This window comes from Mycteria americana, chromosome 24, assembly GCF_035582795.1.
Source record: "Mycteria americana isolate JAX WOST 10 ecotype Jacksonville Zoo and Gardens chromosome 24, USCA_MyAme_1.0, whole genome shotgun sequence".
NCBI lineage: Eukaryota > Metazoa > Chordata > Aves > Ciconiiformes > Ciconiidae > Mycteria > Mycteria americana.
The window spans coordinates 823,530-840,590 of NC_134388.1; the positions used below are offsets into that span (position 1 = coordinate 823,530).

At 41.6% G+C, this 17,061-nt stretch overlaps 1 long non-coding RNA gene across 1 annotated transcript; it reads right to left on the reverse strand.

Moving 5' to 3' along the window:
- Nucleotides 1-12,192: 12,192 nt before the first annotated feature.
- LOC142420368 (uncharacterized) lies at nt 12,193-16,303 on the reverse strand. The gene is made up of 2 exons (XR_012778736.1): nt 13,192-16,303; nt 12,193-12,392 (listed from the first exon to the last, which is right to left on the reverse strand). It is a non-coding gene; the product is annotated as an uncharacterized LOC142420368 (long non-coding RNA).
- Nucleotides 16,304-17,061: the final 758 nt, after the last annotated feature.

Here is a 17,061-nt window from a genome sequence, read left to right on the forward strand (position 1 = left end):
AAGTGGAAGAATCCTCTCTATCCTTTGAAGACTGTGGGACTCTCCAGCAAGCACCCAAGCAGCATGGCTCTGCCGTTCAGGTGGGAGCGAGCCAACTCCTCCTTGCAACTCAGGACACAGCTGTGAGCTTGTTGCCCTGACTGCCTGAAGCAGCTGGGATTCGAAGGTTTTAGGCCTCACATTTTTTCTAGCCCAGTTCTTTTTGAAGGTTAGGGAGGTGAGCAGGTATTAGAAAACTGGAACTGGACTAGATGAGAAATCAGTAGAGATGAGACAAAAACCTGACACCTTAGGTCAGCAGCCCTTATCTGCTGGCCAGGCTGCACTCTGTGAGGTTTTTCTTTTCTTTACTATAGAGATTATTTTTTTAAAAATCATTGCTTTTCTTTATTACTAGGCGCTCATCTAAAAACTAAGATTAAGAGAATTTTTGTCTAGAGCTCAAAAGCCAAGTTGGACATAACTGGATTTTCCAGCCATTACACAAAGACTGGCTGAAGTGTTCTGCTCTCGGCATGGACAGCGAGATTCATTTTAACTGCAGGGATGGAAGGACCAGCTGTACACGTGTTTTTACTGGCTGTTTTATTACAGTAAAACTAATTGACCAGGCCCAATTGCAACCACGTTGATTTTCCCAGCTAAGGATCTGTCCCTAAGTTCAAATTCCAATTACAGCCTTAAAATCCAGGCTTCCCAGGGCAGCCTTCTCCACAAAAGCCTTTTATACCCATGATTCATGTCACTGAATTAATTTCTCTCTCGAAATGCCATCTCATCCCCTTTCTCCCGCTTGCTTTGTCTTTACTGCCACAGCGTTAAGACTCATGGAAGCAGCCTGAACTCCCACTAACATCACTTAACTATTCTCCAATTGCACATTCAGAAAAAATTTCCTGTGCATAATCCTTCGTGCTGGAGTCAGGGGTTTTAAAATATTTTCTAATTTAGAAGAAACATTAATTCCACTTTTGCCAAATGAAAAGCCGAAGTTATTAAATATCATAAACCAGCTTTTGCACAAAAACTAGTGTTCTTCTCCCTATTAACTTCAAAAAGCCTTTAAAGCATCAGAATCACGGTCAAGGTAAGCTCGAGGTACTGCTGTTAACTTTGGCCTTTCTTACCCTTTCCTCCTAGGTTGGTTAGTTTTTTATACCTTCTTAAACCTTACTGTCCAACTATTCAATAGGAGCAGTTATGTCGTTTGCAAAAAGAAAAATAACCACATTCCAAATCAAGAGATCTCTGCAGCGTCCCAGGTCATCCCTCCCTCCCCTGATCATTTATTATCAGCAGGATGTACCACACACATCAGTGTTCAGCACCACTGTCTGTTAAGTGTTTTGCCAACGAAACGACTGCAGGCTGTTCCTCCGTGCCCGGACCACGCTCAGGCCCGCAAAAGCCCCCACGGGCAGACACTGGGGAACGCCGGGGAGGCTGCAGGCAGCTCCCAGCCCTGGGGCAGGGACCCGAGCACCGCTCGCTCCTACGCGGACGTCCGTCTGCACCAGCTACCTACACCCCCCCGACTACAGATGGAGAAACGGACGCTTTTGAAGCATGTTGTTCCTTGGTAGTCATTTAAAACAGGCAAGATTAAAAGGATAATTTATCAGACCTGTTTAGATGCCTGATTTACGGGGCAGTAACTGGTGCCTGGAAGCGTCCGCATCCCGCGCCGGCTGCCCAAGGGGAGTCCAGCCAACCAGCACCGAAGGCGGCCAAGATGAATCCTGCTTTTCACATACGTTCCCCTCTCATTAATGAGCTCTGGACGTTACAACACAGAATCTTAATCCTGCAATAAGACAGGATTGTCCTTCTATGTTGTGGACATAAAAGAATGTCCACAACAGGTTTCTTAGGTCAGCGGTGGGGATGCAGGATGAGCCTCCAGGCAATCACTCACGTCACAGGGCTCTGCCTTCTGCAGAGCAGCCAGATTTTCTCCCCTGCCTCCGGAGGCTGCAGTCCTACCAGTAACGACTTAAAACAGTGCAACCTCAAGGTCACTGCAACTGGAAGAAAAAACTATTACTGACAAAATTGAATATTAGATCTCGGGAATAAATCTAGAGCTGGTGAAGTAAACACGACTCCGTGCAGCTTGTCTCAGGAGTTGCAAGCACTGTGGTTTATCAAGTGTTGGTAACATCTCCTAGTATCTGGCGAGATCCATTTTAGCAGACAAGTTTTGATTTGTGAAATCAGCAGCACGGATGTTGGTTCTATTAAGGTAAAAAAAAACCCAAACGTGTCATGTCGGAGACAACACAGCCTTGTACCTTATGACAAATACAGTAAGAGAGAGCTTTAACCACTCGGCAGTCTCAGAACTGGGCTGTAATCGCTTTGCCCCTCTAACAGGATAAAACAAAGGAAAAAAAAATTCAATGCTTCTGAAAGTCTGTTTGTGGTCTGGTAAAAAGTAAAGGCACCATTATTGACGTGAAAAAGCCAAAGGCAGCAAGGACAATGCATCTTCTTCAGCGCTGCAAACATGAACAGAAGAGGCAGCTTAATACTCTTAACAGGAAAAAGAAATTGTGGAAAAGTTAAAAGAATCAGATTTACTGAATGCCCAAGTTAAGTGGCTAGTAAGGCATCCACTGTCTCAGCTGATGTCCCACCCCAACCCCACCTGTATTTTCAACAATCTGCTGCCAGGGGGAACATTTACACCAGTTTGTTTCCTCAGCAAGGAACAGCAGCCTCGATTTGCCAAAACTGAAAGCAGGCAGGCACCATCTGACCCCAAAATGTCAGCACGACTTTATGTATAGAGAGTAATGAAAACCTATCAGTGGTTGAGGGACAAGAGATTTCCAGAAGAGATATCTAGAAGACAAGAAAGTAGCAGAGAGTCTGGACAAAGTCACTGGGCATCATCTGAAGGACTTCTATTCTGTCCTGACTCCATTCAGGAGCACCAGGACCGGAGGGAGGCAAGGTAACCTGTGCTCCACGCCAGGCAAATCAAGGCATCTTGCTTGGCAAATTGAAAACTACCTATTCAGCCTCAAAAAAGGTCAAATATGATTAAATCCTACTGACTGATACACTTGCACCTTCATAGTATGACTATTTTCCCAGATACCTATAAGAAAAAAAAGATGCCTCTCCATTATAGCAAAGAAAACATAAATCCATTTCTGTTGTATTTCCATGCAATTGGAGACCGTACAGGCAGTGCAAGGCGCCCATGCTAAACAGACACTGAAATCTGGTGTACAGAAAGAACACAAGCTCCAAACCTAAGTTTCTTCCTTGGAAATCCTTGTTTTCCTTACAAATATAAAAATCTCAGCTGACACTGTGATATAGATGTTCCCCAGACTATGGCTTGTGTGTATAATATCGTAATAAAGTTGGAGAGCAACTGGGGAAAGGAACTTGGTTGTTATACAAGTATTATTTCCACTGAGAAAAAAAATCACAGAAAGCTACTTCTGTAAACTAAAATCCCTGTGAAAGATATTTATGGGTTTTGTGGTTATCAAACAAAAGGAAAAGTAGAAGCAGCCCTTGGCTTTATGGGACCTCCCAAATACTGGCAGAAAAGCCACCTATTTGCCCATATGAGCTTTGATTAGGGAATGACATTTCACCAATGGTTGTGGGGAATTTGAGGATGTGACTCACCATAAACACTAAGCTTAAATGAATTTGCATCAAACTGACCCTTCAGCTCGAGTGTAAGCTTTACACAAGAGAGACCAGCTTCTTTCTACGGTCCACGGTTAACTTGCCTTGATCTTAAGGAATGGGTTCCTTTCTGTGCTATTAGATGTCTCCCAGAGCATGAATTATTTTTACATATCTGAATTCATAAAAGTGATGAGTTTTGATCAGGGACTTTCACTTTTATGTTCTTTTTAGGATTTATAGAGTGACCATGCAGCAGCGCAGCACGGTAACATTGAAATGGTGTATGTAGTCAGTAGAGAGCGCTGCTACCTTTCCGTCTTTTAGATCAAAATGCACCTTGGTTTGTGTTTTACTGACACTGAAAAAAAGAACAAAATAACTCAATGTTGTAGCATGTGGCAAAATAAAATCAAAACAATAGATGTGAAAAACAGCCCAAACCTCCCGTTTTTAAATTTAAAATACTATCAGTTTCAAAATTACACCATGCAAGTTTTCTATAATAACTTTTCGAAAATTCCATTCCACAAGAAGTTTTGAAAGTCTTTATTTAAATTAAAACACCAGGTTACTCTGTAAAATCAGATTGTCAAAGCAGCTCTAAGCAATACACATGGCTTAACTACCTCTTTTTTTCTTTTTTTTAAGTTAGCAGCACGTAACCTACACTAAATGCTCCTTTAAGGAGTAAATGCCTCCCTAGTGAAAGCGCGCTGGGAGCTGTCTGTCTTTGCCTCTTCCCTTCTGATTCACTGCACATATTTAGTTCCTTAAGGAATTTCTGATTTTGTCTGATGTGATAATAGAACCTTCTAGAAAATCCGAATAAATCATTTCAGTCCTTACTGCAGGCAGGTGCTCCTCACCCCATGACCCATCAGATACCCCCCCCCATAAAATTCAGTAGATCCTACTGACAATGTAGTGGTATGAGAGCACAGAAAGACATGGCACAGCAACACCTGTGTTTGTAGTATCATTGGCAAACGGTTTCCCAAAAGTTCAGATCCACCTTATAAATTCTTTACGTAGTGTTCAAATGCACCTGCAACTTTGTTGGGCACCCAGGATTTATGTTCAGATACACCACCACCACCACGCAGAGCAAAGCAGCCATGCAGCAGAGCGCATCAGCCCTCAGCTAAGCACAGAGCACAGTGCAGAGATGCCTTATGGACTCATTAGCTTGAATCTTGACAAGCCTGGGCAATTCTGCACCGAGTTGCATCTCACTGTGTTTGACATTCTCCGTTTGCAATCTTCCTAGGTTTTCAGCGAGGAGAGGAAGCCAAAACACCCCTGGGTAAGATGCTCCAAAATCCATGTCAGGAGCCAGCGAGTCTTGTGCAAGTGCAGACGTCCTGGCGCCTAGGCATGCAACGTACACTCACCTTTGTTTTCTAGAAGTTACGCACCTCATTTAAACTATACAAATGAAGTCCCCTGCAGTCAACAGTGAGAGACAGGCACCTTTATGAGCAGTAAATCTCACATTTTAGGAGCAGATGAATCGCGTTCTGAAGTCTCTTACTGATGGGCTTGGACTAGGTGCTAAGATTTTTAATTGAGTCAATAGCATGAATCCCACTCTAAATTACATGTCTGAACAGATATATTTATTTTTAGAATGCTGAGCCTTTAAACTCTGTAAGACCAGATTTTGGCTTTGATTTTGAGACACAGACAGGAAAGAACGGTAGGGTTGAAACATTACACCCAACCCAAAACTTGCTGCGTCACTTACCTGGCCATCTCACCTCAGAGATCTTCTACTCACTGTCCTTCCTTGAGCAGAACCACAACAAAACGGGTATTTGGCCACTCTCCTCGTTTCCCTTTCAATATTCCTGAAGTCTTCAATCATCTGCAAAGCATTACCTTAAACCACATTCTGGTGCTAAAGTATCAATAATGGCAGCATCATGACACCCACCTTCAAAATACCGTCTTGACTCTAGACATCTTAACTCCATTTTGCTGTCTTTTTGTCTGCCCTCCAAATGCCAAATCCCAAACAGTTATTTGCTTTGACAGGCTGCAATCAAAGGAGACAGACAGAACGAATGCTCTTTGCACTTACAGCCTGGCAGACATCTGCTGCTGATTTCACAGCTCTAGCCATCGTAAATTCCTCACCATTCTCCTCCTAATGCCAACAAAATGCCAATCGTGACCTTTAATTGTTAGTTTCTACTGCTCATATATTGGCAATTCTTCCTGAGAGGACACCTGCATCTAGTCATCTATTATTCAAGAGTTATTAGCTGCTCTTCAGGATCATGCTTTCTTCCAACCTGAGCACCAGTTTGCATTTCCTAGACATGAAGTCTTAAGTAGGAAAAAAACCATTCGTACATATCCTTTGCAAGTAACAATTACTCACTTGCTCATAACTGGAGTTACAAAAGCAGAAATCTCTCTTTGTACTCATTCACACCCTCACTTTTTCAACCAGGTACAAAAAATAAATCCAAGGATCTGGTAAGAATGTTTGTCCACCTATGGACCTGAATAATTTCACCTTCTGAATCTGCAATCGTAAAACCTCCCCTTCCCCTTTCACCTCATGATCTAGCAAAAGCAGCAGCCCAGTGAGCAGCAGCCAAGTTAAGTCTCATAGTTGTGACATGGCTGGCATCAGACAACAGAAATAACCGGCTGAGTCACGCTGCGCAGGGTTGAACACCACGAGCTCCTCAAGCAGCTGTACCAGGGCACTTTCAGTCTGCCAGTTCTTGCCTCACCAGTGCCAGACCAGATGTACAGAGAAAGGTGCAAAACCCCCGTAAATAGGCAGATACAAAACAACCAGGTCCCCTCCTCCTTTGCCCATCCCTTCCCCAAAGCATCCAAACACACAGCTCTTCACGTAAGTCCCAACAGAAGAGGTGCTCTCCCAAGATCTTCTCTTTTCTCACCTCCCAGTACATAAGCAGAAGCTCTGGGCTGCTGAGTATTCCTCTTTAGCACGTCCCCACGTGGAATATCAAGTGCGCTAGTGAGAGCAACACGACTGAGCTCCATCTCAGGAGACAGCTAGTAAAAATAATACCTTGTTGGAGAAACCAAAGATGCATTTGCTCCCCCTGCCTACAGAAGCCCTAGGCTGGGAACGGGGCGTTAGGTACTAGTGTTGTATACGCTGGCTTAGCAGCCTGGGGATAACCTGGAACAAGATTCCCTTCCTCAACTGTTTGTTATTCTAATTACCGATCATTATGTGAACCAAAAGATTAAGTTCAAAGCACTGAAGAGACTGTAACAATTAACCCACACACAAACTCTGGAAGACAGGAAAAAAATCAGATTATAATACCTAACGGGTCAGAAGAGGAGAAAATCAGTAGAATCAAGTAGCTTGTCCTATACGACTTAAGGAGACATGGTGGAAAACGTAAAATTAAGATAAGTGCCTAGTGTCATTACTTTACTATTCAAACTCACTGGTGCAAAAAGAACACTACTCTGCTGTACTCTAAAGCCCAGAATCAAAAACAAAGTATATGCTTTAGTTAACCCCTTGCTTACAGCTCTTAGATGTCACTGACTTAAGCATATAACCTCCTTATTGAACAAAAGTTCTTCAGAATGGAATTAAAAAGTGATGCAAAGTTAAAAAACAAACAAACAAACACCCAAACAAAAAACCACAAAAAACCCCAAACCAAAACCAACCACAACTAGTCTATGAGCACGTAGAATTACTCAAAATGCACAACGCCAAGTGATCAGCATTTCAGTTATGCAAGCTGGTAAGTTCTAACTTTTCTTAATTTACAAGTGATAGCTTCCTAACTTAGATTATTTCTTCATTTGCATGGATTCTTGTTTTAATAAAAATGTTAAACACCCACCCCGCCCCTTAAATCTTATGCTCTACAGTCCTGGCTTTCAAAACTACAGCATCAACTTCTGGAAGCTGAGCAAGGGGCCTGATGAAAATGGAAGTACATAGAGGCAGCCTTATTGTACAAAAACATGTAAAAGTTTGTCAATCTCTTTAAGAAATAGCGCAATCCAAAGAACAAACCTTGGCTGTTTGAAGTTCTGAATTTTCTGAGTTTCTATACACTCTTGCTAGTGCAATGACGTGCAGCTCAACGAGGAATTTGAATGGCATAGCATTTACACTTCAGTAAAAACCATTTTTATTTGAAAAAGAGCACAGATACAAAGGCATCTGGAATGCCCTGACAGCTGGATTTACAACTACGATTCACCATCGTTATACAAAGAGATTAACTGTGATAGCCATCGGACTTAAAATAATCAAATAGCAACAACGTGCTTTAGCCAGGATCACAGTAAGAGGAGGGGGAAAAACACCACCAGCAACAGATCAGGAAGTCTTAAGAGAACTGCAGCCGCCTTCAAGCCCATCAAGAACGTGCACTGCTGCCTGTGCGAAGGGCCGTGCAATTCCAGCTGCTCTGAACTGGGCTGGGGCCGGGGACAAGAAACACCAGCATCCTGGTGCCCAAAGAAAATGGTCTCGTTACAACACCCTGTTTTGTAGTGAAGAGTCCAGGCTTAGGTGCCTTTATCAGCACTGCTATGGCAATGAGTCACGGGCAGAGAAAAAAACGTCTCGGGTCAGCAGGTCTCGGGCCGTACAGGGCTGTATGAGCGAATGCCTGACGCTCCCTGGCAGCCGCACCCAGCAGGATGCTCATTTAGCTAAGCAAGCCTCTGCATTCCTCACCAAATACAGCCTCCAGCTGGTTTTAATCTGCAACTCAATTAGGAACACACTGCTTGAACCCAGTATTACAAAGATAATTCTGAGAAGGATATTAATTCAATGACAAGCACCGTAACTCCTTAGCTGGCTCTGAACAGCAAACAACTGCGTCCGTTATCACTGCAATGCCATCACTAACTTTACTTAAGCTGTCTGAAGTCAAATATTTTGGCAGTTCAACAGAAGGTTTCTGTGCGTGCACAATTCATTCATTTCACTGCATCCTCAACCTACACGACACCCTCACTTCCACTTGTGTCCCATCCCCAGCTGGCAAACCACCAAACTGCTCAACTAGTTCACCATCAGAATAAGAAAAGCAGGACAGTTCAGTTCAAAACTAACAGCACGTCAGAAGGCTTGGGCCCTTCTATCTATTTCCACGTAAGCAAGAAGAGCTCAACGGTACTGTCATGCGCTGCACCTGGGAACAGGACATCCAAAAAGCTTCTCTACAAGTGCTCACTCCAGCCTGTTTGGAAGAGAGAAATCACTAACCGGCCATTCTGAGCCTCCCCCCTTCCATGCTGCCCGTGCAACAAACCCCTGAACAACCAGATGCATCGACATTTCCAAGTTCTCACCAACAGCCTTCCTCTACATTGTCATAAAAGAACATGTGACAAGGTCAACAGTAGATTGCCAAATCCTGTCCTAGAATGATTTCCTCATTCCCAGCCTTGTGCGTTTCCTAGCCAAAGGATACAGACCAATGGCAGACGTAGCCGGTGTAAACAGACCCCCTCATGTTATCATCTTCTTGAGGCCTTCAGTCCTGCGTCACAAGATGCCATCCATGAAGCACGTGACTGAGCCCTTTCGACTCATCACAGGGACTCTCGTGCTCCCACAGGTCCCTGGACGATTGACACCCAAAGCTTCCTCTTCGCAGAAGTGTTCCACATCCACGTTATCACTGGTCGTAGTTCTGCACACCTGGTTCCTGAATGTGCGTGTGTGTACGATCCTCTTCATCATGTCAGACCCGCACTCTGTGCAAGAGCATTCATCCTTCTCATGCCTCTCCAAAACCTCTCCTCATACTCACGAAAAACTGGGAGAAGGGTCAGGGAGGGGGAAGTTAGGGCAGAGCTACAGCATCTCTCAGCAATTTCCAGCTGAGGATTTCATAGCACATAAGTGATATTTCAACAGAAGTAAATGCTGAAAATGCATCCCAAAAAGCTGAGACTGTGGTAGTGGCCCCCCAGCTGAAAATCTCCTGCTTAACTTTCCCTGCTGCTGTCTTTCTTTAAAGCAGCCCCCACCTTAAATTTCCTGTATTTGTAATTACCCAAGTTTATTTAGTATTATGCAATACTGTATCAAATGCTTTACAAAAGTCCAGGTAAATGTGAGTTACTGCGTTTTATATATTTATAAGATTTATTTATTTATAAAGAACTTCTCAAAGAAACCCACCAAATTAATGACTCTGTAATAAAATCTGTGACAACCTGTGACAAAATGTATTTCAACTATTTTGTTTACCTCTGTATCTTGAAATCTGTTATTCAACATTTCAAGTATGTGGCTTTAGAATAATTTTTTAGGCTATACCATGGTGGGATCAAGCCTCCTCAGTGCACAGGCCCTTGGAAGAAGCTGCCGCAGCCTTCATTTCCTAGGTCTAGCACTTTGCAGGGATAAGTGTCCTGTCTATTGAAACATATCACGTAGTACAGAGATCAGATTAACAGGGTTGTACCTGCCCATGTATATTCCCCTAATACACATTTGCCTGTTGTTTGCTGTTTTCCACTCATAGGATACCACCAGGACTGACAAGTTAATATATTTACTACCAGAACTCCAGTGCTAATGATGCACTTACACTTAAGAACACACTCGCCTCTTCGGTTTTGCATCCACTAGCATAGCTATGTCCTTGTAGGTACGCTTACTCTTATCGCCCATCTTACTTTTGCTAAATACACCATGTTCTCACTTTAGCTGAAAGTGAAGTCTCTCTCTATCCCACCTCACCGCATCATGAGTAACTCCTTCACTTCCTGATCCTTTACATGGATCTTTTGTTGCTAACTAGTCCACCCCCACCTCCATTTACTCTTCTTTTCCTTTGATATTTTGGGTTGAGTTTTTTCCAGTGTATTTTTTCCTTTTGCCAGGAATGTAGACTGATGACCGTACCAGCAATTTTGACTAAGGAGCAACTCCTACTGTCCTTCACATCCGTACAGCCTGCCTTCTAGTCTAGCTGCTTTCCCTGAATAGTCCCTCCAGTTTCATCAAGCCACCCAGCTGACCCCAAGCACTCAAAGCACGGTCGAGTGCATCTTTTGATGGCAGTGCCACTTTAAGCAGCCCTAAGCTCAGCTCTGTGATCCCACCCTTTAGCTGCCCCTTCAGCACTGCTGGTATGTATATCCCCACGGAACTACATGGAAAACAGATCCAAGAACTGATCCAGGTTTAAAGTAACCACTGGCGAGGCTTATTTTCATTTAAATAAGTCCTACCAACAGTTTTATCAGCACAAATAAGATGATGGTGGAGGACTGGTATAAGATGCTGGAGACTGGAGCATTTATAGCGACACCATCACCTAAAACCATACCCAGAACTCACCTTCGGAATCTTATTTATGTCTACAATGACATTTGATTATCATTATTATTGGGGTTTTTTTAGGACCTGAATATCTAAAATCCTCTCGTAATACAAAAACATTTTTGCAGCGGTATCACATTATGTAATTTTAATAACCTATTAAGCTTTCACACAGATATGAGTGCCAACAGCATGGTAGTGCAGCCGTTGTAAGAAATTTCTCGTTCAGCTAGCTCCAATAAGGAGCAGGAGATGGACAGGCCTCGGCCGACAGCACAGCTCCAGCAGCAGCAGCACTGGCCAGCAGGCGAGACGATCCCACTCTAGAAATGTATACTACAAAAGACTAAAACATTTCTGAGCAAAAACATTTCATCCTTGTTCATATTAGGGCGTCACACCTCATTTCCTCCTTCGGTTTGTGCAACAAGAAGTTTGCTTAGGATTAGATGATGCTCACCTTCTCACTGAGCATAGGGGTGGAATGGCTCAGCTCTCCCCTTCATATGACTCCCTACCCCACACCGACGCAGAGCCCTGCCGCTAACACGGCAGTGCTCTGTAACACAGAGATACCTTCCTTTCACTGTGCTTAACACCCAGCAGCGATGAGACTGTCACCGAGTTATTCTTTGCAGAAGGAGTGTTTACAAATTGTGTCACGCTGCCTTGATCTCACCAATTAAACAAAAAGTCCGTCCTTTTCCCTTTTTATTCTTTCTTGGGTATGAGCAGCTTGCATTATTCCCGCACCCAAACCCAGAATATATATCAACAAAGGAACTGGGAAATTGGATTCCACGCAGTAGATATTAGAGCTGTTCTTCTGTAAGGTCAGTATTTGTGATGTGAACGTGAAGAGGCCAAATTCAGGGCAAACATTCCTTCGTCAAGGCCACCAGCAGTCCAACAGCACGCAAGGCTCAAACCTGCCCAGCTAAGCATGCTGTACGCTGAGACCAGGAGGAAAGCACAAAGCCTGAAAACAAGACTTCATCTTGCACTGCCTTTGAGAATTACTGTGTTTAAGTAACATAAGATGCAATTCAGGACAGCCAGAATGCTCCCTAGGAACTATCGCAGTGCTGGAGACACCGCTGCCCAGGAATAAAACAACTGGTGCAAGTCTTTACAAGCCAGCTGAGTGACTGAACAAGGCAAAGTGTGTCGTACCTCAAATCTGAACTTAGCCTTGTTCAGAAAAGAAGCACTTAAGACACTCAGGCGAGCCTTCAATGTTTTATCTAAGCTAGCACAAGCAGCCAGGATGTCTACCCTGGAATCCAGTGATAGGGGTGGGGGGAGCAGGGCCCAGCGGTGCACCCCAGGCAATCATGCTGTGTGCCATGGCATACGCGGTCAGTCACTGCCATTTCACTAGAATCACAGTCCTTCTTGAAGCTGAATTGTCTTCCTTCCTCCATTCCTGCAGTAAGAAAGGATTAAAACATTAAGGCCCATGAAATATGGTAAAAACAGAAAGGGGAAAAAACGTACTAAAGGTGGCTTAAAACAAAATGAAAATAATTTCAGAAGTCACTGACTCCCAAAGAAGTGACAGCATTTTGTCTCACAGGGTGAAGTGAATGGGAGGTGCTCCCTGAAAAGCAGTAATATTGTGCATTACAGGTCCACTGTTGAGAAATAGTAAGATACAATATATAGATGTGGCCGTTTTCTAGAGTTACTTCAAGAGAAACTTTAGAAAAATTTGGATTAAATTCCATTAAATTTTTACCCAGCTGGAGATTAATTTTCTCAAACTTCCATAGCTTGCTCATCACATTACTGTACTACTGTTAACAATACCTTATAACTATAAAATTTTATATAAACTTGGATGTTTAAGGATATACATCTTTGTATGAATTACTTCTATACTGTGTAGGCATGTGGAATAGCATATATGTGCATATACAGCAGATACACAATGCTAATACATATAATTAAGACACACTTGTATTCTAAACAAACTATCTATAAATACAGTCTACATACATTTTAATACATACACAGGTATTGTGTATGTGTGTATGCACACGTATAAACATATATGTATACTGTGTCTCTTGAAAGATGCAAAGCTGAAGGAACAATCTGGGACAGAAAAGTGAAGTAGGATATATCGTCACAAAAACGTTTCATCCCAAGTTTTGCAAGTCTGGTTTGACTGAGACCAAAACCATTTGTGCCACGACTCTAGAGAAGCACACGAGCTTACTTACCATAGCCGTTCGTAGGCTGCAATACAGCCTTGAAATCCTGAAAGTGCGAGTGCACGCTCCTTCCATGATACCTGAGCTGGAGCCTACTGAAGTCTATGAGAAGGAAGCAGCTCAGCACTGTTTATACTGACTCAACACTGCTCCTAAGCCAAACAATTTCTGCTTTTCTCTCCTTTATGATCTTTCTTTGTAGCATGCACGGGCTGGACTTGGGGGGCAGAATCTGTTCCAACACATTCAAACAGAATTGCAGTTAAAGTAAGTTTAAGAGGTCCACTGATATCTACTCAAAGAATACAGGAAGCCCCAAACTCATTTTTATTAAACTCGGTGAAGTTCCTTGTAAGTTCTAGTTTAAGTTGAGAACATGCTCTTTAATCCAGCTACAGCTCTGCAGAGAGAAGTCAATCCATTTTGAAAAATTCCACATTGAAAGTATTATATACTATACTTACAATTCAAACAAATAAAATCTGTATTTTAACTGTGAGAAATTTTGTTTAAATTAATTTTGTTGCAAAGAAAAAATATTTGCCAATGAGATGTTAGAAGTTATGTTCTGACAAACTAGATTCAGAGTCCCATTTTGCTAAATTCACTGCTTCTGTACATGAATACTTTAAAAAAAGAAAAAAGAAATTATGTCAATGCAAAGAGTGAAACATCGCTATTTATTCACCTTCATTCAACTGCACTGGTAACACACACACACAGAGGTAAAAAAATTACCCCAAACGTTCCACTTTTCCTTCCAGTCTCCTGCTGTCAGCAAGTGATGAAAGCAGAAGACAGTTTAAGGAAAGGAAAGATAGCTTCAAAAATCATGAAGCAAAAGGAGAGGAGATATTACAGGAATAGGCAGGGCCCCTCTGACATCCAACCACTGTGCGCGCTGGGGAAGCACAAGGGGAATGAAGAAGGGATGGTGGCTCGGTGCCAGGCGTAATGTGCTTTCCTTAAATAGCTTCTCCTACTGCCACTGCTGGAGACAAAACCCTGAGCTAAATGCACTACTACCATGACCCAGGGGGACATTCCTTACACTAATATTTTTCCACGTTTCTTTTTTTTAAAGATAGGAGATACAGAGAAAAATATAAAGACAGGATGAAATTTCTTCCCCCTCGTTTCCTGACATACCAAGGAGATGGAAATCAGTGCAGTTTAACACCCTTCCTTTTTCCCCCTAGTATTCTGGAAATGAAGGGGGTGGAATTTAACAGTAGGATACCCCAACAGACCCCACAGCAGAGCAAGTGGGGGAAGAGTCTAAAAGCCAGGGAGTCTACCCGGAATTCTGCAAAAACAGGATCTCCACTGGGGGTTAATGGGTCCACGTTAATTTTTTTGCTTTGCTTTTGAAAAAAACAGCCATTTCTGAGAGGGGCCCATACTTCACATGGCCATATTTTGTTATTAAGCTTTTTGGTGGTTAATACACGTTTTCCCTCATGATTTTTCATATTAGAAAAACCTGGAAAACACAAAGGTGGTCAGAATAAACCTGCACGAAGTGAATCCCACAGGACTAACATCTGGTGGGAGTAAGAACACAGAAGTTGCCCCCACTCCATCCAAAGGAAAACCCAGGGAAGGTCTAGAATTCTGCACTGGTGATTAAGCATTCCTGATTACAAGGGGCACTGCACATTCAATAATCCATTGTTAGTAACAGAAAATGCTCATTTCTGCTCTTTACCAATTTAGCACAAAGAATAATTCCAACTCGGTGAACACTGCTGGACTGAGCAATTCCCATAACAAGAAAAAATAACTGGAAATCTAGTTTTCCACTGCACTGAGATGCCTGATCTGATACAGCATCACCATCCGTTCCATGTTATCATACATGAGATGCTATTTTTTTCTGATTTTACATCCCTTTTCACAGCTAAGTCATTAAGATAAGAGAAAAATCAGAGCCAATGCCTCAAAGGTACAATAATTAGCCCAGCTCCGAAAGAGATGGATAATTTCTGCAACTAAAGAACGCAGCAAGGCACCTGCTGAAACTCAGTAGGAGCCGACTTCAATTTACCAAAACTTTAAAAATTTGTGTTGGTAAAAAAGGGAGTAACACTTGAATACAGTCAGTTCAGAGCCAACAGTAGCAGACAGGTTCCTTCTGACTGAAAGGGCACGGTTTCATGAGCATTTCTTAAAAAGGTCACTTACACAACCTCCCCCGTGGCCGTTACATCAGGGTGTCTATCCTGCCTCAGAGCTGCAACTGGACAAGAAGAACCAGAGTACCCTGCCTGACCTGAAGACTGATGGATTTCTTGTTCTCAAGAGCTCTCTTCAAAAGTTTCAGTACACATTTCTGAGTAATAGTGTAGCTGGGCTTTGGTTTTGGTTTAATCAGGATGAACACCATAAGATGGAGAGAACAACTTTTTTTCCTGAAAAATAAAAAGGAAATCATGTGCCTTCTTTTAATTCCATCTTTCTAATAAGGCTACAAGTAACAAAATCTTTAGTGGCGTAAGCTTGATTAGCCTATTCATGAACACAGTTCAGATTCTTCTGAAAAAAAAAAAAAAGTCAAATTCCAAATTGCACAATAATAATCCAATTCCTGCAGGAAAAAAAAGACAAAATATGAACAATTAAGTAAAAGCTTAATTCTATTTTGAAGCACATCACCTTTCATCATGGATCATTTAAAAACATCATGAGTATGTTCCAAACAAGTACTCAACAAAAACAGTAATGAACATGTGGCAAAAGTACAAAACTCCTTTGCGCTATTGACAAATAGTTTCATTTACGTATTAATGCTAGCGTAAAATATCTAGGTGTTGTTTCATTTAATTTTGAAAATACCATGTAGAAAACAATGCTCATAATTCCATCCACAGGATTCTACAAAGCTGCTGCTTCATTCAACAAATCTTTGAACTGTTTCAATATGAAAATTCCAATTTTTCAAATTGCTCAAAAATCATTGCAGAAAATTTCCAAGCACTTGAATTGAAGCACAACCAAAGTATGAACTTGGTACATTTTTGCAGTTATTTCTAAAATAGTTAATTTACATAAGTAGTCTCAAAATAACACAATGGGATTCAACTTCATTTTAGACATTTGGAAAGCAGTGTCATACTTTATTTAAAATAAACCCATGTAAAAACAAAGTTTAAATGAAAATGGTACCTGAAAAATAAATTATTTGATATAAAACAAATCAATAACTTAAAAACACACTAAATATACAAAATGTTTAACCATATACTGTACAGTATGGAAAACAATTGATAAAACCTTCTGTCCCACAAACAGATTAATTTATAAACAAAAGATTACATAAGTTAAGGGAAATTAAATCAATAAAAAGACTAGAAGTACAGTATTATTCAAAATTACTGGTCAAATAAAGGTTTATCCCAACTTATGTTTCAAATGTCTCAAGTCATTTTCTCAATGACCAAGTGAAAAAGTTCAGCTGTACCACTGAAAAGTTGCTCAAAAATGTTTAAAAATAAGGAACAATAGTATGAGAATAAAGATTCTAAACCATGAACACAGTAGCAATTTTTCAAGGTTTCAGGTGGAAGTTCTACTATTACCGATTTTCCATCATTATCAACAAAAAGAATTTAAGTCCTGAAAATTTCACTCAACAGAAAAATATTTCTAGTTCAACCTTTGTAAATGTTTTACCAAGTGTGATATATAACAAATAACCACAGCCAGACTGAAGAAAACAATAACAGGATTTAAAGTCAAATTCACTCATTGGGTGTTGTGTTTTGCTTTAGAGATCATAAAGGCTTCAGCTGCTTTTTAAATCATGCAGAAGGTGAAAGCAACACTTAAAGTTTTGTTTAGTTTTACTACATAAGACTACTACCAAAAAAAACAAATCAC